The sequence below is a fragment of the Lutra lutra genome, chromosome 2, assembly GCF_902655055.1.
Source record: "Lutra lutra chromosome 2, mLutLut1.2, whole genome shotgun sequence".
Lineage (NCBI taxonomy): Eukaryota > Metazoa > Chordata > Mammalia > Carnivora > Mustelidae > Lutra > Lutra lutra.
The window spans coordinates 199,431,661-199,454,151 of NC_062279.1; the positions used below are offsets into that span (position 1 = coordinate 199,431,661).

General features: G+C 38.9%; 1 long non-coding RNA gene across 2 annotated transcripts; it reads left to right on the forward strand.

Annotated features, from left to right (window-relative positions):
- Positions 1–1,253: 1,253 nt before the first annotated feature.
- LOC125093800 (uncharacterized) lies at positions 1,254–14,850 on the forward strand. Of its 2 annotated transcripts, none has more exons than XR_007125340.1 (4): positions 1,254–1,885; positions 2,196–2,352; positions 11,926–12,136; positions 13,903–14,850. It is a non-coding gene; the product is annotated as an uncharacterized LOC125093800 (long non-coding RNA). The 2 variants fall into 2 exon arrangements; XR_007125341.1 differs by lacking the exon at positions 13,903–14,850 and adding an exon at positions 12,750–13,237.
- Positions 14,851–22,491: the final 7,641 nt, after the last annotated feature.

A 22,491-nucleotide genomic window follows, 5' to 3' on the forward strand; every position in this document is an offset into this window, starting at 1 on the left:
CCCCACGGCCTCCTTTGCATTTGAAAGGAACAAAAAAATCATGAACCATGGATGTCAATAAACCTAGGGTGGCAAAAGGAAAAGCAATGGAAGTGAAGTACCATAAAGAAATGGTGCCCATTTGTGTAACCTGTGATTAAGGTGCCATTCATCATCCAAGATTAAAGGAAGAGATTTATTGCATTGAGTAGATGCAACAGAACTTCAAGAAAGTTACCTCCAAGGAAAGACAAAGAGGTGCATTTTATCACCACTACCACTGTTTCATTCTTTTATCTGACAAAGAAAATTGATCCACTGGAGCCACAGACTCAAAGATTTGGTTTTTGCCGCAGTGATGCGTTTCCTAGGTCAGCTTTGTCAGTTGACCTATATTCACTACTGTCACGTCCATGTTAACCAATCTTTATGCCTCTCCCGTAGACTGCATTTGGAAAATCACTCTGTGAAGGAATAAAATGTACCCATTTATGATCGACACATGACAGGCCAATAAACTTCTAAATACTGCAGCTTCTTCACTTGTTAAAATTAGCTTTTTGCAGTTAAGCTAGGTCTCTAGGAAAGAGTAGCTGATTAGTTATTTAAATGAAATGTGCTGTCAAGAAATAGTAACATAAATGTAAATGAAAATATTTATATTAATCATGGTCCATTTTTCCCATGGCAAATATGGACAAGACTGGACATGGGAACTCTATTCCCAAGGGCATTCCCAGAACACATTATCAAACACAGTTATTATAAGGAACTAATTTATCCATATAGATGTAGCAGTCACAGAACTGAATTCTCGGGGAATGCTCAGATGGTACTACTAAGTAAATCTCCCACCGAGGAGATTTAGAAAGTGTGATGATGGGCTAGAGCATCATCTGGCCGTATTTACAAAAATAAGGTGGTTTCTACTGGTCAGCTAATGCAAAGTAATCCCATCAACTAGCTTTTCCTAGGAGGGCAGAAGCTAGGGCGCACCTAGAGCCCAAGTCTCTGAACATCAACTGACGCACAAGGTGCAAAATAATCAAGAAGCCTTTGTTGGGGCACCTGGGTGGCTCAGTGGGTTAAGCCTCTGCCTTCAGCTCAGGTCATGATCTCGGGGTCCTGGGATCGAGCCCCACATCGGGCTCTCTGCTCGGCGGGGAGCCTGCTTCTCCCTCTCCCTCTCTGCCTGCCTCTCTGCCTACTTGTGATCTCTCTCTGTCAAATAAATAAATAAAATCTTTAAAAAAAAAAAAAAGAAGCCTTTGTTAATAGGCATTATTCTGACTAATCATCTCTTTAAAATAGGTAATAGATGGGGGCACCGGGGTGGCTCAGTTGGTTAAGCGTCTGACTCTTGATTTTTGGCTCAGGTCGTGATCCTGCGTCCTGAGACTAAGCCCCAGGACAGGCTCCCCAGTCAGTGTGGAGTCTGCTTCAGATGGTTTCTCCCTCTCTACTCCTCCCCACTGGCTCCCTCCCTCTCTCTCTTTCTCTCAAAAAAATAAATAAATAAAATATTTAAAAACAAAATAAAATAGGTAATACATGAACAAAGTGTTAAAAAAAAGTCAAGCCATGCAGGATTATAAATGGACACACGTACACACGCACATAGAGTCAGGTTTGCCTCTATCCATTGTCCTCTAGCTACCCAGTCCTCCTCAAAGGTGCTGTTCTTGTCTATCCTTTCAGAGATGATCAGTGCAGTTTCCTCACTTCTAAATTTGGTAATTCCGCTGTACTTGGGATTTTGACAAGTTTTCCACCTGCTAAGAAACGGTGTCCTGAAGCCCGTGTCTTCCTAAATTGAGAGCTAAAGGAAAAGGAAATGCAAGAGCCAAATGAGATCCTTGTCACAAGAAACAAAGGACACTGGGAAAAAAAGGCATGAAAGGAAAAGGTAAATCAGCTATGATATTTGGAAGAATAATGTTCCCCTCTTTAACAACCTAGCTTAATTAGGAAGAACAAAACTTTAGAGTCACATACTCAAAAAATGCTGGGTAGGTCATTGTCAAGCTGTGTAGCTGGTCATTACTCAATCTTTGAGCTTTGCTCTCCTAAGTTACAAAAACAAAGATAATATTAGCTGCCACAGAAACTATGAGGTATCCAGCACTTAGGAAGAGCCTGGTAAGTGGTATGTTTTCATTTCCTTAGGTACTGGGGTTTTTTTGTTGTTTTTAAAACTTTATTTATTTATTTGACAGAGCACAAGCAGGGGAAGCAGCAGAGGGAGAGAAGCAGGCTCCCTGCTGAGTAGAGAACCCAAGGACTATGACTCTTGGCTCAATCCCATCACCCTGGGATCATGACCTGAGCGGAAGGCAGACTCTTAACCAACTGAGCCACCCAGTCACCCCTTAGGTACTGTTTAAAGGAAATGGTTATTGTTGTATTTTAATTGTTTCTTCCCTCCAATTCTACCCCAACATTTGTTTTTAATTGAAATGTAATTGACATAAAACCACTTGAATACTTATTTGTTAATAATGTATAAGGATTTAAAATTTATTTATTTTTTAAATTCCAGTATAATTGACATACAATGTTATATTAGTTCCAGGTGTACAATATGGTGATTCGACAGTTCCATGCTTTACTCGGTGCTAATCACAATAAGCGTACCCTAATGCCCCTCACCTACTCAACCCATTCCCCCAACCCACCTCCTCTCTGGTACCCATCAGTTTGTTGTCTACAATTAAGAGTCTGGTTTTTTGTTTGCATCTTTTTTAATTTGTTCATTCGTTTTGTTTCTTAAATTCCACATCTGAGTGAAACCGTATGGTATTTGTCTTTCTCTGACTTATTTCACTTAGCATAATACCCTCTAGCTCCATCCATGTTGTTGCAGAGGCAAAATTTCATTCTTTTTTATGGCTGAGTAAAATCCCATTCTATATATCACCACATCTATCTACTCCTCTGTTGACGGACACTTGGGCTGCTTCTATCAGCTTTTGTATATAATGCTGCAATCAACATAGGGGTGCTTGATGCATATATCTCTTCAAATTAGTGTATTCATTTTCTTTGACTAAATACCTAGTAGTGGAATTACTGCATCATATAGTATTCTATTTTTAATTTTTTGAGGAACCTCCATACTGTTTTGCACAGTGGGTGCACCACTTGATTCTAAGGGTTTAAGTCCGCTTCCTCCCTGGGAAAATAAATTTCCCTTGGAACAGACTCTATGGAATTAGAAAACACAAAGCCAAAGGTTAAACCCTAAGAGGTCCGTTCAAGCACATCTTAGAATCTAGGGAAGTTGTATACCCTGCTGGTCTGAAGGACATCATGGGAATGAGAATCATCACTGTAAAAAGATCTTGGAAGTATATACCATATTTAGTCTTGTTTTCCCCGCTACATTTAAAACAAGGCTCTGTATCATAATAAAATCTTTATATCCACCTACCTATCTATATGACATACAGATATATATCTACCTACCTATCTACATGATATATATAGAGATATATATGTGTGTAAGTATATAAAACAGATATAGGTGTTTATATAACATACATACAGTTTTTTGCTCATGATCATTATTCAATAAATGTTTATCAAATTGAAATCAATAGATTATTTATATCCACATACATATGTATATACATTTGTCTATGGAGTAAGGGATTTAATGCTGGTTTTGTTTTTATTTTTTATTTTTTTGAAGATTTTATTTATTTATTTGACAGACAGAGATCACAAGTAGGCAGAGAGGCAGGCAGAGAGAGAGAGGAGGAAGCAGGCTCCCTGCCAGGCAAAGAGCCCGACGCGGGGCTCCATTCCAGGACCCCGGGATCATGACTGAGCCCAAGGCAGAGGCTTTTAACCCACTGAGCCATCCAGGCGCCCCTAATGCTGGTTTTATAAATAACACTTCTATTTGGACAAAAAGTAACAAACATGAAAGAAAAGCCAATGGTAAATTGGACATCGGATAGGATATTTTTCCAGTAAATAAAGGAACTCTATGTTTTCTAATGATCTTCATATGTATTTTTAATTTGACTATTTCTAGACTCTACTTATTACAAATATTTACCAGCAGCTACTAGAAGTATAGATATGGTGCCCCATTGTGGTCACTTAAGTAAAGATAATACCATTATCATTTGTAGAGAGGCATGGGAGATGTGTATGTACAGTATATAATCCCATTATGATTACTTGTCATACTTCATTTATCCAAAATTAATTATTCCACCTACTACTGTATAATCACAAATTAGCCCTCAAGATTTCAAGAGAAAAAAGGTTAGCTGCAATCTATGAGGCCTGCTTTGTAGGTTTTTTCCTTCAGGTAAGAACATGGTATAGTAGGGAGTTTAAGCTATCACAAGAATTATCCCTAGAAGAACACAAAGTTGCATCTCCATATCCTCCCCAACTCCACTCCCATTCTATGTTCCTTGCAACTTCATGGACCTCTCTGGGTCTCTTCTCTCGGAATTTGTATGATGGACTGTGTTTCAGTAGTGTCTCCTCCCCCAGTGTGGTCTGGCCCTTTGAGACATTACCCTACAGTTCTGGGTTGTTGTTTTTTTGTCTTGTTTGTTTTGTTTTTTGGGTTTTTTTTTTTTTCCCCTCTCATAACAATTTCTGTTGGTAACAGTTATCTTGAATGTTGGCCATGAATCTGACCTTATGCTTTGATAAGATCATGGAATTAGTTCTCTATTCTGAGAGTCATTATTTTTGGAAATATTTGCTAATACATTCTTTGTGCTAGACACTGAGAAATGTATACTGGAAATAATCCCTATTTTCAAGGCTCTTAGCTTTTTTAAGGAAAATGGATAAGAAAATCAATAGCAACATATTGCAATTGTTACTATAATGAGGTGTATCTGGATACCATTGGTTTTCAAAAGAAGGACCTCTCACACTCTTTGAATCAAAGACTATTTCAAGAGAGTTGACACCAAAGCTGGATCGTGAAGGAGTCAATAAAGAGTAGCAAAATGAAGAAGGGAATGTGTCCTAGGCAGAGGGAACGGTTTTTACACAACCCCAGAGGCAAAAGAGGACTTAGAGAATTCAAGGAACTACAGATGATTTGTGGTAGCAATACTAACATAATGGGAATTTTGAAAAGTCTAATAGACATCAGGCCTTGTACATACATTGTAAGGAACTTGAACTTCATATGGAAGATAATGGGGTGCCGACTGAAGTAGGAAAGTGATACAAGCAAATTTACATTTAAGAAATTGGACTCTGACCATAGTCTGGAGGAGGACAAGAGCTAATGCAATAATTCACAGGATTAAAAAAAGTATCTAGACCATAAGAACAATGTCAAGAGCTGTTTGGCCTAATGAAGGAAATCCTACTTTCCTTCTTTTTAAGGAAAATCCTACTTTCCTACTTTTTAAGTGTTCTCTATAAGCCTTGTAGCAGCCCTGGACACAGGCTGCCTGGTAAAGGTCAAACTAAAGCAACTAACAGACATGTATCAAAAGTAAAGGCTTTAATCCTACTTGTTACACACTGCAGAGATATCAAACCAATAAAATAATTTTTGCTGTATCAAAGAACATAAAGTCTTTGGGATAGAAAAAAAAATGTTAAGGTTATTGAAAGATTCTGATCCAATGTTTGAATCCCCTTTACAGCCTCTCTGTCAAGTGGGGATCCATCCCATGTTGAATAATTCCAGTGAGCGCAATCTACCATTTCCTGAGAAAGGTCACAAACGTCTGCCCTAATTTAAAGAAAGGAAAGGAAAGAAAATAGCAAGCTTTGTAAGGCTTATGAGTCAAAATTCCAGGCTCTATTCTGATTTTCTATTGACTTCATTTTCACTCTTTTCCTAAAATTCATCCTGTATAGTGATTTATTATGTAGGACTTACTTTATGGGAAGCCTGTTTGTTTAAGTTTTTAGTTATGGGAAGGTGGACTTTAAAGGAAGCTATTCCCTAAGTGATGTCATTTTGGGGGCCAGGAAGCAAAGCTTCTCCACCCTTAACCACCCCAGCCCATGCTATCATAGGGTCTTACATCACACCATTAACATTTCTAAAGAAATGGCACATTAAACTAGGTCACACTAGGGTGTTAATGACCTATCCGATGGATTTTATCCTGACATTGGGGACCCTGGAAAATAAAGAACCACTGGCAAAGGAAAGAGCACTAGAAGTGGAGAAGAGAAAAGCAACACCAAGGCAAGATAAGCCAGTTTGCCAGTGGTCCACAGACAGAGAGGTCCAGTTGACTGCCTGTGAAGGACCTGGAATTGGTTCAATATGCTGTTTCCAGGGCTCCTCCTTGTCTCAGCAGAGCTGGGGTGAATTCCTGAGCAAGTCTGATGTGCAGCTAAATTTAGGACCTGCCAGCTGTGAAGCCACGCAAAAAAAAACAAAAACAAAACACACAAAACACCATGACCCCCACCTCACAGAAACACTTAAAATCAATGTCCCTATTCTGCCTGGGGCCACCTTGGTTGTTTATACAAAACTCTTGTTCTCACATCTTTAAGGTAAAGGTTATGGGGAGAGTCAGTGGCACATTAGGTACCTCATAAAATGTGCTATTGACTTATTTAAAGTTTCTAAGTTTACTTAAGCAGTAGGTTTTCAACAAGCAGAATATGTTGATGAGTACAAAGTGACACATAGCACTGTCTTAATTCTTTTGGCAGTTGCAGTATATGTCTCTAAGGCTGAGAGTTTTCTGAATTTGTAACAAACACGAGGTCATTGGGCCTCGTGATATCTTTGCGAATCCAGTGGCAGGTTTCATCTCTGATTTTTCTTTAGGAAATGAGTAAGGAGATAAAAATGCATTGTTATCATGGTGCAGTGACAGAATCGTGTTCTTATAATTATGATTGAAGGACTCAGGTCAATGATATAAAACAATAATTAGCATTTGTTTAGCACTTTATAGTTTGTAAAACTCGCTTGCATATTGGATTCTTCTAATAATTCTGTAATATTGGTAGGTTTTCAGATAGAATAAAATTTCTCAAAACCCCAAGTGTGAGAGAATTGCTCAAGGTTTATAAGAGTTTTTTAAGAGTTTTTAAGAGTTTTTTTAAACTTATAAACTTACAATTATATTGTACATATGTTGTATATATAACATACAATTATATATACAATTAGATTACTTTAACTTACAATACAACTCACTTATTTTTTTTTTTTTTAAAGATTTTATTTATTTATTTGACAGAGAGAAATCACAAGTAGGCAGAGAGGCAAGCAGAGAGAGAGGAGGAAGCAGGCTCCCCGCCGAGCGGAAAGCCCGATGTGGGGCTCGAACCCAGGTCCTGGGATCATGACCTGAGCCGAAGGCAGCGGCTTAACCCACTGAGCCACCCAGGCGCCCCACAACTCACTTATTTTTAAAACAGTTCCAGCTATGAGGCAGAACATCATAAATTGTCTTTTGTTTTCTAAATCTAGTAAGTTCAAAATACTAATTCAGAAATGTTAATAATGTATAGAAAGAGTTGTTTAATTACTCCTAGACACATGTAGTAAATAATAATAGAACTATCCTTGGGCCCCTGGGGGGTTCAATCGGTTAAGCATCTGCCTTCTGCTCAGGTCATGATCCCAGGGTCCTGGGATAGAGCAGGGATTCTGCTGCTCCCTCTACCCCAACGCCCTCCCCCCCATGCTTGCATGCATGTACTCTTGTGCTCTCTCTCTCTCTTTCTCTCATGCACACACATGCGTTCTGAAATAAACAGAGAGATAAATAGATAGAACTATCTTTTATTGAGCACCTACCCTGAGCTAAGCACGGTGTCAGGTGCATAAATTATCTCCAGTCCTCATAGCAGTTCTGCAACATTTTACTTTATTTTGCAAAAGAGGAAATTGAGACTTGGGAGAGACTAAGTGAGGTGCCCAGTGCTTATTAACAAATTGCAAAGACAGCATTCAAACTCCCATCTTTCTGATTCCAAAATTATTTGCACTACGCCTTTGTTAGATGATTACAAGGATGTTTACATACAGTCATCAATTATTAGTCACTTTAGACTTACTCATTTATACACATGTAATATCAGTTCATTAATTTATACGACACATTCTGAGAACATTTTTTCTCCCAGGTAGATTATTTCTAGGGCCTGAACATTAGCTGGATACTGCATATAAAATGGAGAAAAAGATATCCCAATTGTGGAGTTTGTAGTTTAGCCTGGGAACTGTATCAGTGAACAAATAACTAGAATATGCCTGTAACAACGAACAGGAAATCATCACTGCCTCAGCTGTGCTTTGGCATACTAGTTTTGAATATGTAAAATACTAAAACCTTTAGTGAACACCACCTAATTGATTTATTTAATATTATGTAAGGTGCTTGTAGGTAATGAAAAAAGTAGACTTTTTTTAAAAGATTTTATTTATTTATTTGACAGAGAGACAGCACAAGCAGGGGGAGTGGCAGGCAGAGGGAGAGAGAATCAGGCTCCCCGCAGAGCAGGGGGAGCCTGATGTGGGACTTAATTCCAGGACACTGGGATCATGACCTGAGCCAAAGGCAGTTGCTTAATCAACTTAGCCACCCAGGCACCCCAAAAGTAGACTTTTAAGAAACTCTTTTCTTAAAAAATTAAATGAAATTTAATTAAATTCTTTTCCCGGGGGTAGGTTGGCTTAGTCAGAAGAGCATGGGACCATCGATCTCAGGGTCATGAGTTCAAGCCCCACAGTAGGTGTAGAGATTATTGGGGGGAAAAAAAACTTTAAAGAAATTCTTTTCCTTTTAGAGATGGAAATTTCACAATAAACGCAAATAGTAGGTAAATTCCATAAAGCATTAGGAAGTTTGTGTAATCACCAATGTGGCTAGGGTAATTTTTTCAGTTTAATAGTTATGACTTTTGGGGCACCTAGGTGGCTCGGTGGTAAAGCGTCTGCCTTTGGCTCAGGTCATGGTCCCAGTGGGGTCGAGCCCCGCATTGAGCTCCCTGCTTAGCAGGAAGCCTGCTTCTCCCTCTCCCACTCTCCCTGCTTGTGTTCCCTTCTCTCACTGTCTCTCTGTCAGAAGATGAACAAAATCTTAAAAAAAAAAAAAGTTGTGACTATTACAGTCCTCATTTTTACTCCTGGTCACATGGTTGTAGCTGGTATTTATAACTACTATCAATTCCATAGTTACTTTGCCCTCAGCGAACTCCTTATCTGGTTCCTTGCCTGGTAGGGTGACCTGACTCTGAAGGGCGTGGGCCCTTAGTCCTGTCTGAACTGGGTTGCTGTAGTTTCTCCCTAGCCTTAAAATCACAGGATGTGGGAGTGGTGAGAGCACTTTGAGAGATCTTCCACAATCCAAACATGTTCTTCCTTATCCCCGCTGTGCCGTAGTAACCCAGTTTCCCCTTGGTAGGATCAGTCACCACACCAAGAACGGTAACCACCTGCTTTGCCTGTTGATTCATCAGCATGAGGAGCCCAATATGACCAGGGAACACTCTGAACTTCCAGCTTAAAGGAACCATTATTTTGTCCTCTGGGGGAAGCATTCCTCCCTTTGGATCTGAGACCTGTATACTAACAGAACCAAAGTCACGAGGATAAGGAAAAGTTGCTAGTGGGTCACCAGGGATAATATTGAAAGGAGTCACTCCCATTTCCATCACCTTTAATTCCCAGACCCACGTATTCTGTCTGTAGAAGAAAGAGCACCACCTATATTATTATCTGATTTAGAGCATAATCATATCTGATTTAGAGCCTCTTAGAGGATGTTGCCCCAGCTGCACAAGGTATGCCATATGTCATTTAGCTGGTGCCATAAATGAGTCTTCAAAAAGCCACTCCACCTTCTATCAAGTCAATGGCTTTAGGATGAGGGGGAACAAGATAAGATTTTCAGGGTGATGATATAAGAAATACCATGACAGTGGATATAAGCCAATCCATAAATCCATGGATGGTGGTTTTGGCATAAACTTTATGTACAGAGAAGGAAAATCTATATATAGAATAAACGTTTATGCCAGTGAGAACAAAGTTCTAGTCTTCCCATAATGGAAGTAGTCCAGCATAGTAAACCTGCTCCCAGCTAGGTGACAGAACCCTCTCAGGGAATGGTTCTGTGTAAGGGGCTCAGTTTTGATTTGCTCCAGCAACAAAACCACATCTGGAATAGAGCCATGATTGGAATCACTATCTAATTGATTTTACAATAATCCACTGTCATTCTCCAAGATCCATTGGTCTTCTACAGGCTCTCCCTAACCCTTATTTTACTGGCCAAAAGGTAATGCATTACAGATGAAATTTTTTTCTTCTTAATGTTCACATAGGCATCTTTTTAGATATGGACACTTAAAGAATTCTATTAGACGAGATCGGGCGCGTTCAGGGTGGTATGGCCGTAGACTAAAGAATTCTATTAAAACTAGAAGGAAAATTGGAGAGTTTTTGGTTTTTTTTTAAAAGGTCCATTTATTTATTTGAGACAGGCAAAGCTTGTGTGTGTGTTGTGGGGGAGGGGCAGAGGGAGGCATTCTTCAAGCAGACTCCCCACTGAGCACGTAGCCCAACACAGGGCTCATCTCACAACCCTGAGATCAGGGCAGAAACCAAGAGTCAGATGCCTAACCCACTGAGCCACCCTGGTGCCCCAAGAGAGTACTTTTCTTTGAAGCACTACTTCGGCAACCTCAGCCATAAAGGGAAAAATGAGCACTTCTATCTCCTTATTTATAATAATAGTTACATTTATAGGAATGTATCCTCACAACAACCAACACGTTAAATATTAATGCCATTTGTTAAATTGGAAAATGGAGATGCGGTGAAATTAAGTGACATGGTCCAAGTTCCACAGCTAGTAGAGTAGAGCAGGGTCTTACCCAGATTTTCTCACTCCAAAGCTCTTTCTCTTCGTACTACAGCACATTCTTTTTTTTTTTTAATTTTTTTTTTAATTTATTTGACAGAGATCACAAGTAGGCAGAGAGACAGACAGAGAGAGAGGGGGAAGCAGGCTCCCCGCTGAGCAGAGAGCCCAATGCAGGGCTCGATCCCAGGACCCTCGGATCATGTCCTGAGTGGAAGACAGAGGCTTTAACCCACTGAGCCACCCAGGCGCCCCACTACAGCACATTCTAACACAAGAGATTATGTTATTCTCTTTAGCACATGCTCTCGTATTACATGACATAATTTTATTCTTAAAAGGAATGTAAGTTGGAAGTTAATGAAAATAAAGTTGTATGTTGTCAGGTACTTTTAAACTTTTTGTTTTAACATGCATTCTGAATTTCATAAATACTTTTGTAGCATTTACCTCTTCCATGTTTTGTGTCCTTCAAAGTAGAGGACAATGCTAACAATTCTTACGGAACTTAATCAATTCTTATGAAGATAATATCTATGAAACAGGTTTCAACATCTGCAGTTCCCTATATGGATGCAATTATTATTTATTGACTCTCCAAACTTTATAATATCGAAAAGGTAAAACATATGCAGAAGTTTCAACAATAACTCATGATCAATCTTGCTTCATTTCTTACATATGTTTTCTTACATATGATTGCTTCTTCCCTCACCCACCCATTTCCAGATCATCCTAAAGCAAATTCCTAGATAATCTTATTAATTGTAAGAGCGTATATCTTCCCCAAATCGAAGAATCAGCAAGAAGGTCCTGATGCATATCATTGATCATCAACCAACACATTGTATGAGGTGGGGTTCACCCAAGGTTTCATCTTCAAGATGCTTTTAATCATTTTCTGAAGTGTATTTTCTCAGTCTGGAGGCTTAGCTCCTGAGGAACGTCTTTCTCAGAGCTACTGAAACCAGGTAACTGGTCAACTCTCTTGACCATGCCCACAGCGCAGAGACTGATGATGGTCCTTTCATAACAACACTGAGGTCTTTGCTAGGCCATCCAGCTGGGCTAGTACAGCTCATTGCAACCATTTTTCTAAATCTGATAGTGGAATGTGAGAAGTGATGTCTGCCACGACCAGATCTTTTCCTCAAAGAAACTGGCATGCCTTCAACCTGTTTTTTCCTCTAACCTTCTGGTCTGGATACAAAAGTGATGGTGGAGGCAAGAACCCCCAGCTTGGACCCAGAGACCAAAGCCACATATTGAAGATGGCAAAGCCTCTTTACCAGCCCAGAACGACCTACTTGGGCTATTAGGTGAGAGAGAGAAAATGACACTTTCTTTAGACCACTGTATTTTTAGATCTCTTTGTTTTAAAAAACTTAGACTATACCATAATTAACTAACATATCTATAAAATGTTGAAACTGAAACCAAATGATGAGATTTTTTTGTTTGCTTTTTTTTATAACCACCTTTTGTTTATATGAGACCCATAGGGGTGCCTAACTGGCTGAATCAGTAGAGCCTGTGACTCTTGATCTCAGGCATATGAATTCAAGCTCCAAGTTGGGTGTGGAGCCTACTTAAAAAAAAAAAAATCTGAAGAAGACCCCTATTTCTAAGATCTTCAAGGACAGAGATTATGCTTATCATTTTTGTATCACCAGGACCCTATCATTTTTGTATCCATAAAAATATAAAGAAACAACTTAAGTTATAACCCAGGATTTATAGATAATTATATATTTGTATATTTTACATAGTATTATACATTACTTATGTTTTATATTTATGTTTAAGTATAATAAAGATATCCTTGCATATAATATCCAAGGAACTTTGGACCTTGCTCAAATGTCTCTTCCAACATCTCCTTAAGTCTTATAACATGGATTAATCCTACGTTTAATATCATTTCTTTCTAAGAGAAACTACAGAAGCCACAGATGGCAGCACTGACTTCCCTAAAATCATGTGGCAAAAGGAAAAGCCAGTTCCAGCTCTGCTATTATTCCTTCACTACTGTTCCATAAGCAGTCTTTGGAAATAAAAACAAAAGTCACTGTTATCTGACAAAGAAATAGAAAAGATGTAGCTCTACTTAGTTTCAATGCCTGATACTGTTGCCTGGTCCTTTTCTGTCATCTGACTGCTATGAATTGATATTTTTAGAAATGTGAAATTTCCCGTTTGAAATGTGGTTCCATTTGCTAGATGTTAATAAAAGGTAAAGTTGAGTTGTAGTGATATTGATGTAATCCATCAATACAATAAGTATTGTATTGTGAAAGCGGTCTTTTTTTAAGATTGATTTATTTTTATGAGAGAGTGAGTGCATGTGCCCATGTGTGTGCAAGCGAGTAGGGAGGGGGCAGAGGGAGAAGGAGAGAAGCAGACTCCCCACTGAGGGCAGAGCCTGATGTGGAGCTCCATTCCAAAACCCTGACATCATGACCTGAGCCAAAATCAAGAGCTGGACACTTAACTCACCGGGATACCAGGCCCCCCTTGTGAAAGCAATCTTGATATTAACTAATAATAATGCTATTTCATTTAAAAAATTAAAATGGTGTTTCTTTCATGCAACTAAATAGGAACTTAAAGATAGTTTCATATTTAACACTAGCTGTGGTCTTGATTTTTCATTGACTGACTAGGCTATTTTAAGAAATTAAAATTGAGGGGCACCTACGTGGCTCGGTGGGTTAAAGCCTCTCTGCCTTTGGCTTGGGTCATGATCCCAGAGTCCTGGGATGCAGCCCCGCATCGGGCTCTCTGTTCGGCAGGGAGCCTGCTTCCTCCTCTCTCTCTCTCTGCCTCCCTCTCTGCCTACTTGTGATCTCTATCTGTTAAATAAATAAATAAAATCTTAAAAAAAAAAAGAAATTAAAATTGAGTCTAATTATTAGGAGGGTTAATCTTAAGTAGAACTCAGTTAATTATTATTTGACACTCATTGGTCAGTTTTTTAAAAAGTAAAACATACTGAGTAGGTTCTATTACAAGATACACTCTTCAACAAGATAATAGAATTCTATTAATATATTGAAAGGTAATTAAGCTGCTTTTCTTCTTTCAGTGTACCATTTGATAAGAAGAGGACTACTTTTGTCAGAAAAGAGAAATAACTCCAGTTTTTTGTTTTGCTTATACTTTGCTACTGACATTCAAGAAAGTATATTGGGTAATTTTAAAGCTAGCAATTGTAAACCATATAGTTTGTCAAAGCAACTGTAATAACTCATGTTTGCTGGCCTAGATCATGAGAACAAACTGCTTTCAGTAGAAGTAAGTCAATTATATGAAACAATTTTTTTCTAGATAATTAGGTAGTAATTATGAAGGGATCTGATATTTAGTCACTAATTTTCCTTAGTAACTAAATATTTGAAATAGGTGCCATGCCCTTGGAATGAACCTTAAAGTCTTACCTCCTACCAGGCTGGATGCATTATAAGGCACAGAGGGTGGTGTGTATGTAGAGACCTAAGGAGGGTGTAAAACCATAGCTATGGAACGGTTTACCCATTATTTCAAAATAAGCTGAGAACCCATAGCTTCCAATATGTCACCCTTAAAAATGGATTGGTATAGCGTTTTCCAACATTCTCAAACCTAAGTTTTTCTTTCAAATTATTCTTACACAAAACCTAATACATGCCATTAAAATAGATAAGTAAGGAGTTTCCCTTTGTGATCCTTATGTCTGGGGACAGGGAGGGAAGGAGCGGTCTCACTCAATGAGTTCATCCCCCAACAGCTCCTGCTGATCCCTACAGAGTTTCTGAAAATCTGCCCCCCAGATCCTATTGATCAGAATCAAACCGAGTCAGCATGACTATTTTCCCTCTGGCCAAAGGCCAAGAAGATACTATATCATATGATGGAGTACTGGGGCTAATGAACAATAAAGGTTTGCTGATTGATAAAAGTTTGTCTATTCAGAAAGTTTGGTTTACTTGAAATGGTCATGTTTAAATACTAATCAGATGCCCTTTGTTATTTGTACTTATTTTTCCATAAGTGTACAAAATAAATACTTTATCTTCATAGCATTGAAAAGTGAATTAAAAATGGAATGTTTAGGGGCGCCTGGGTGACTCAGTGGGTTAAGCCTCTGCCTTTGGCTCAGGTCATAGTCTCGGGGTCCTGGGACCGAGTCCCGCATCGGGCTCTCTGCTCAGCAGCCCCTGCCGCTGCCTGCCTCTCTGCCTACTTGAGATCTCTCTCTGTCAAATAAATAAATAATTTTTTTAATGGAATGATTAGCTACAAAGCTGTAATAATCAAAACAGTGTGGTTGTGGCACCAAAACAGACACAAAGATAAATGGAACAGAATAGAGACCTCAGAAATAAACTCACACTTACATGGTCAATTAATCTATGACAGAGGAGCCAAGAATGTACAATGGGGAAAGGACAGCCTCTTCAGTAAATACCGCTGGGAGAACTGGACAGCTACATTCAAAAGAATGAAGCTGGACTACTTTCTTACACCAAACACAAAAAAAAAACTCCAAATGAATTAAAGACCAGGAATGCCTGAGTGGCTCAGTCAGTTAAGTGGCTGCCTTCAGCTCAGATCATGATCCCAGGGCTCTGGGATCGAGTCCTTCGTCGGGCTGCCTGCTCAGTGGGGAGCCTACTTGCCCCTCTCCCTGATGTTCCCTCTGCTTGTGTTCTCTCTTTCTCTGTCAAGTAGATAAATCTTTTTAGAAAATGAACTAAAGACCTAAATATGAGAACTGAAACCATAAAACTCCTACAAGAAGACATAGGCAGTAATGTCTTTGACATTGGTCATAGAAACATTTTTCTAGATATAACTTCTAAAGCAAGGGAAACAAAAGTAAAAGTAATCTATTGGGACTACACCAAAAGTTTTGCACAGTGAAGGAAACCATCAACAAAACTAATGGGAAAAGATGTTTGCAATGAGTTATCAAATAAAGGGGTAGTATCCACAATATATAAAAATTATACATGTGAACACCCCAAAACAAATGATCTAATTAAAATGGGTAGAGGACCCAAATAGACATTTTTCCAAAGAAGACATACAAATGGCAAACATACACATGAAAAGATGTTCAACATTGATTCATCATCAGGGAAATGCAAATCAAAACCACAGTGAGATATCACTTTATACTTCTCAGAATGGTTAGAATAAAAAAGACACGAAATAACAACTGTTGGCAAGGAAGTGGAGAAAACGGAACCTTCGTGCAGCTGTTGGTGGGCATGTAAATTGCTTTTGCCACTCTGAAAGCATGAAGGTTCCTCAAAAAATTAAAAATAGAATTACTGTATGATCCAATAATTCCACTAATGAGTATCCCCCCAAATAAATTAAAACAAAAAAAGAAAAAAAATGAGTATTTACCCAGAGAAAACAGAAACATTAATTTGAAAAGATAGGTGTACCTCTATGTTTGTTGCAGCATTATATATAATAGCCAAGATATGGAAACAACTCAAATATCCATCAACAGATGAATGGATAATGTAAATGTGGGGTGTGTGTGGTGTGTAATGGAATATTACTCAGCCATAAAAAGAATGAGATTTTTGCTATTTGTGATAAATGGATGGACCTGGAGAGTATTGTGCTGAAATAGGTCACACAGAGATAGGCAAATACTATATGATTTCACTTATTTGTGGAATCTAAAAAACAAAACAAACAGATAGAAAAAACTGATGGTTGCCGAAGAGGACAGGAGTGGGAGGATGGGCAAAATGGGTCAAGAGGAGTGGGAGATATGGGCTTCCAGTTATGGAATGAATAAGTCATGGGAATAAAAAAGTACAGCGTAGGGAATATAGTCAATGGTATTGTGATAGTGCTATATGATGACATATGGTAGTTACACTTGTGATGAGCTTGTCAAATCACGATGTTGTACACCTGAGACTAATGGAATATTGTGTGTCAACTATACTTCAATTAAAATTTTCTTAATTATTTGCCCTGCTAGTATGAAGAAACGGGATAAGTCAGCAATAGAAACAACTAAATTATGCCTTGTGAATTTAAATGGGGGAATTACAAAATAGTGGTAAAGTTTATCTTATTTTAATAAAATCTATCATTACACCTTTTTATTTTTTAAAGATTTTATTCGTTTATTTGAGAGAGAGTGAGTGGAAGAGAGCATGAGCCGGGGACAGGGTCAGAGAGAGAGGGAGAAACAGAGTTCCCACTGAGCAGGGAGTCCGATTCGGGGCAATCCCAGGACCCTGGAGTCATGACCTGAGCCAAAGGCAGATGCTTAACCAAGTGACACACCCAGGCGCCCTGTTAAACCTTCTTTTTAAAATTACAAATCTGGGGGCACCTGGGTGGCTCAGTGGGTTAAAGCCTCTGCCTTCGGCTCGGGTCGTGATCCCGGGGTCCTGGGATCGAGCCCCGTATCGGGCTCTCTGCTCAGTGGGGAGCTTGCTTCCTCCTCTACTCTCTCTCTCTCTGCCTGCCCCTCCACCTACTTGTGATCTCTCTCTCTGTGTGTCAAATAAATAAAATCTTAAAAAAAAAAATAAAAAAAAATTTAAAATTACAAATCTGATTGGCAATCATGTGCTTACAAATCCCCCATCGTTCCCCGTTGCTCATCACATCAGGCTCAGATCATTACCCAGGCTACGAAATTAGACTTGGTTTGGTTCCAACCAGATATGGGAATAACCTCAATTTCTACTGATCTGTTTGTTCCATGCACTTACACTCCAGCTGCACAGAACTTTAAACTGTTTTCCAAACAGACCTTATGAATTTTCTTTTTTTTTTCATATTATAAAAGGAAAACATTTCCATCAGAAAATGCTGAAAAGAAAAAAACAAGTCATTTCCATAATCTCAGCACAGTTTACAAAGTGGTGCTGTACTTTGAAAATGAAGAAATGGAGACACAAGCCAAGGAATATAGGCAGCTTCTAGTTTCTCCCCAGGGGCTCCAGAAGGAACCCAGCCCTGCTGATACCTTGATTACAGCCCTGGTGAAACCCATTCTGACCTCTAGCCTGTCATATAATAAAGCTGGGTTTTCTTAAGCCATGAAGTTTGTTACAGCAGCAATAGGAAACTAATACCATACCTTATAAAATTTAAGACAGCAGAAGAGCATAATATATGCCTATTTTAAAATGTATTTTAGCACTAAAATCCCATGATTTCATTTGGCCCTGTAGTTTTTGAGAAAGTATATTTAGGAAGTTTCACATTGCTATAGAAATTTTACAGGCAATATTTTATGATAGCCTTGGGTTATAAACTAAAAATAAAAGTTAATTATATAATGAAGCTGCCCAATAAGACATGTGATATCAGCGAGGGTAGGAACCATATTGATTTTGTTCACTACAGATATTTAATATCTCTAGAGCGCTAGACATATGGCAAGTACTCAGTTAATGTGCATGGAATGAACTGAATGAGTGAAATCAGATTCTTAAACATTCTTCTGAAAGAAATTGCATGAAGACTCCTGCAAGGTAATTATCGCGCTGTTTTGATGGCACATGTACTAAAAGTGGACTTTTCTCTATTGCCAGTAATGTAGACAAATTTAAGCTCTCTGGACTGTGTGTGTGTGTGTGTGTGTGTGTGTGTGTGTGTTACATACATATATAAGAATACATAATAAAAAGAAAAGAGGGCAGCCTGGGTGGCTCAGTGGGTTAAAACCTTGGCCTTCGGTTCAGGTCTGATCCCACGGTCCTGAGACTGAGCCCCGCATCAGGCTCTCTGCTCAGCGGGGAGTCTGCTTCCCTTCCTCTCTCTGCCTGCCTCTCTGCCTGCTTGTGATCTCTGTCAAATAAATAAATAAAATCTTTTTAAAAAATGAAAAGAAGTGGTAGTAAAGAAATATTCATTGGTAAAAGAATTAACCCTTCAAGAGGGCATTTACTAACGAGAGTTCTAGAGCTCAGCAGTTTTTCTGAAGCTGTGAGCTCTGCTTCTTCAGCAAGGTATATCCATTTATCATTTCAGCCATTTATTTCTGTTGAAGCAGTTTACGACGGCAGAAAACGGTCTGTGGTAGGTTCACCGACTGGGCCAGTGTCTCTTTTGTTCAGGTGTATGAGCTCAAGTACTAAAAAACAGATTATGTCTTCCAGATAATTGCCACTCCAACACCGCATTGACTATTCACAGAACCTTGTTTTCAGGTCAATAGCATGAGTGAACTCAAATAAAACTGTTTGAGAAGGGGCACTTTTCTGGGACTTTAAATTAAATAGAATATAATGGAGAATCAATAAGTAAACAAACAAAAAAAGGTCTTCCCATAAAAGATGTCACAAAATCCACAGATAGTCATATCCTAATTTTAGGCCTAACACCAAATTTAATTACCTGGTTTCCAGCACAGATAAGAAGTAGTGAATGAGGATGGTAACAAGAAAATAGCACAAAAAGAAGCTATATGAAGCCATAAAGTATCATCATTTGGAGCCAGCAGGAGATTACAATAAAATTACCAGTGTAGGGGCCTCTGGGTGTCATAGCCTGTTAAGCGTCGGACTCCTGGTTTCAGCTCAGGTGGTGGTCTTGGGGTCAAGTCCCATGTTAGCTGTGAGCTCAGTGAGGAGCCTGCTTGTCCCTCCCCCCTCCCCTCTTCTTCCCCCCTTATTTATCTCAAATAAATAAATCTTAAAAAAAAAATTACCAGTGTGGGATAATGGTTTGGAAAACTGATTCCATTTCAGCAGATCTGGTTCAAATATCAGCTTTACTACTTAGTAACTGGTAACCTCAGTTTCCCCATCCATACAACAGACATAGTAATAGTAAAAGGGTCAAATTACACACAGAAAGTAAAAAAGTGTTTGGATATGGTGTTAAGTAAATTTTACATTTTTCTTTTATTAAATTTATTATCATTATTGCCACTTATAACTCATGTAATCTTAGGAGAGTTACTCTATCTCCCTGGAAATTATTACCCTGACATACTGCACATGGTTGTAACAAAAATATATGTATAGGGGCTCCTGGCTGACTCAGTTAGTAGAGCCTGTGACTCTCCATCTTGGGGGTCATAAATTCAAGTCCCACGTTAAGCATAGAGATTACTAAAAAAATTTTTTTTAATTAAAAAATTTTTTAAAAATGAAATGAACATGGAAGCCATTTTTAAGCTGTCAATAATAAATATGTATATTTTTAAGATTCTATTAATTGTTTATTTATTTGAGAGATAAGGACATAGAGAGTGCATGTGTGCTGGTGGTGGTGGTGGAGAGGAACAGAGGGGTAGGGAGAGGGACAAGCAGACTCTGCACTGAGCTCGGATCCTGACAGGAGGCTAGATCCCAGGACCCAGTGGCTACAACACAGAGACTACCACCACCACCACCACTGGAGCTGAAATTAAGAATTGGCCCGTTCAACCGACTGAGCCACCCAGGCCCCCAAATATTAAATATATTCTTAAAGGAACAAATCATCCTGTAACCTTTCATGACACTGAAGGGCTACAGTGAAATAGACCAGAAAAAGGTGGTTGTAGTCATAATGACCTTGACTATCAAAAATGCCTTTAGCTAATGTCATTTAGTCAACTAATATTTATTTGATTTTTTAAAATACTATTATTCTTTAATTTAAATTCAGTTAGCCAACAAATTATTAGTTTCTGACGTAGTATTCAGTGATTCATCAGTTGCGTACAACACCCAGTGGTTATCACATCATGTGCTCTCCTTATTGCCCATTACCCAGTTACCCCATCCCCCACCCAGCCTACTAATATTTATTAAGGAACCCCAAAACGTTGTGTGCTGAACCAGGCCCCCATGGGTGGATCTTCCCTAGGATCTCTTAGCCTGATACAAAATGGTCCGAATACTTCAAATGTAATATGATACATATTGTAGTAGACTATAAAAGTAGGAGAAAAAGTACTGCCAAGGGACACTTCAGAGAAATTATAGTTGAATTAAGTGGGTATTAAAAGCTCAGAAAGTGGGGCACCTGGGTGGGTCAGTGGGTTAAGCATCCGTCTGCTTTTGGCTCAGGTCATGATCTCAGGGTCCTGGGATGGAGTCCCGTATCAGGCTCTTGGCTCAGCAGGTAGCCTGCTTCCCCCCTCTCTCTCTGCCTGCCTCTCTGCCTGCTTGTGATTTCTCTCTCTGTCAAATAAATAAATAAAATCTTAAAAAAAAAACAAAACTCAGAAAGTACTTGCCTCTCTGGGAAAGAAAGCATTCTCAGTAGTTACAGCGGAGTAAAAAAGCATAGCATGTTTGGGAAATTATGGAAAATCCAGGTATGTCCTGGGGATGAGGTAGATAAGAGAGAAATCTGCAAAAAAAAAAAAAAAAAAAAAAAGGTGGGGCCTTGTATGATTTGCTAAGAGGTGTGTGTGTGTTTGTGGAAGTTTAACTGATAACTGGAGTCAGAGTTTTTTGTTACAAGAAATTGGAAGAAAGAACATTATTACACAAGCTGGGGGACTCACAAAATCAGCAGGAGGCTGAAGGTAAGATCTGGGAAACAGAAGAAAACCAAGGAGCTCCCAACAGGTCAAAAACACACAGTACAATAGCTGTTTTTTAGTCAGACTGGCAGGAGCCCACCTCCGCCAGTGCGGGCGGGATGATTCTGCAGGTTCCCTGAATAGATCTGCGTGTCCCATGGTTTTAGTGTAACCACCTCCAGAATCAATGCCCTGGTTTGAAGGATGCAATTTCTTTCCCCTTCGGTTTCCATGATAAAAGATGGGGAACTGAGTCCTATCAAAACCATACACAATAGAAGATTCTCCCCAAATAGGAAAAGGGAGCTCGGTAATTGACAACAAAAACAAAAAGCAACCCACAAAAACAATTTCAGTAGTTAGCAACACCCCCAATAACCAAAAAACTAATACAAGATTTTGAATAGGCAGTGACAAGATCAGATTGATTTGTTTAGCAGCAAATGGCTATAAAATAACTTAAATGATGTAAAAGCAGACACACTGAAAAATAATTATCTTTCCTTCTTCTGATGCCCATGTTGATATTTGCTCTTCCCAATGACATTTTACCATTTTTCTTGCATAATCAAGATCATATATATATTTCTATGTTTTTGTCATTTTGGTTGCTAGGTGGATGGGATATTGCTTTTCTTCATATTAATTTTATAGTCAGCTACTCTAATGAATTATTTTATTGCTCACAATAGTTTTTCAGTTGATTCTCTTTGGCTGATCAGTTTTCATGGTGTGGCAGGCAAAATAATGACTGCCCCCCACAAAGGTGTCCAAATCCTAATCCCTGGAACCTAAGACTCTTTATAAAAATTTGTTGTTGTTTTTTTTTTAATTTAAATTCAATTAAGGGCACCTGGATGGCTCAGTAGGTTAAGCCTCTGCCTTTGGTTCAGGTCATGATCTCAGGGTCCTGGGATGGAGCCCCACATTGGGCTCTCTGCTTGGCAGGGAGCCTGCCTCCCCCTCCCCCTCTGTCTGCCTCTCTGTCTACTTGTGATCTCTCTCTGCAAAATAAAATAAAAAATAAAATATTTTTAAAAATAAATTCAATTAACTAACACATAATATTAGTTTCAGAGATACAGTTCAGTGATTCATCAGTCTTCTGTAACACCCAGTGCTCATTACATCATGTACTCTTCTTAATGTTTATCACCCAGTTACCCCATCACCCACCTCCTC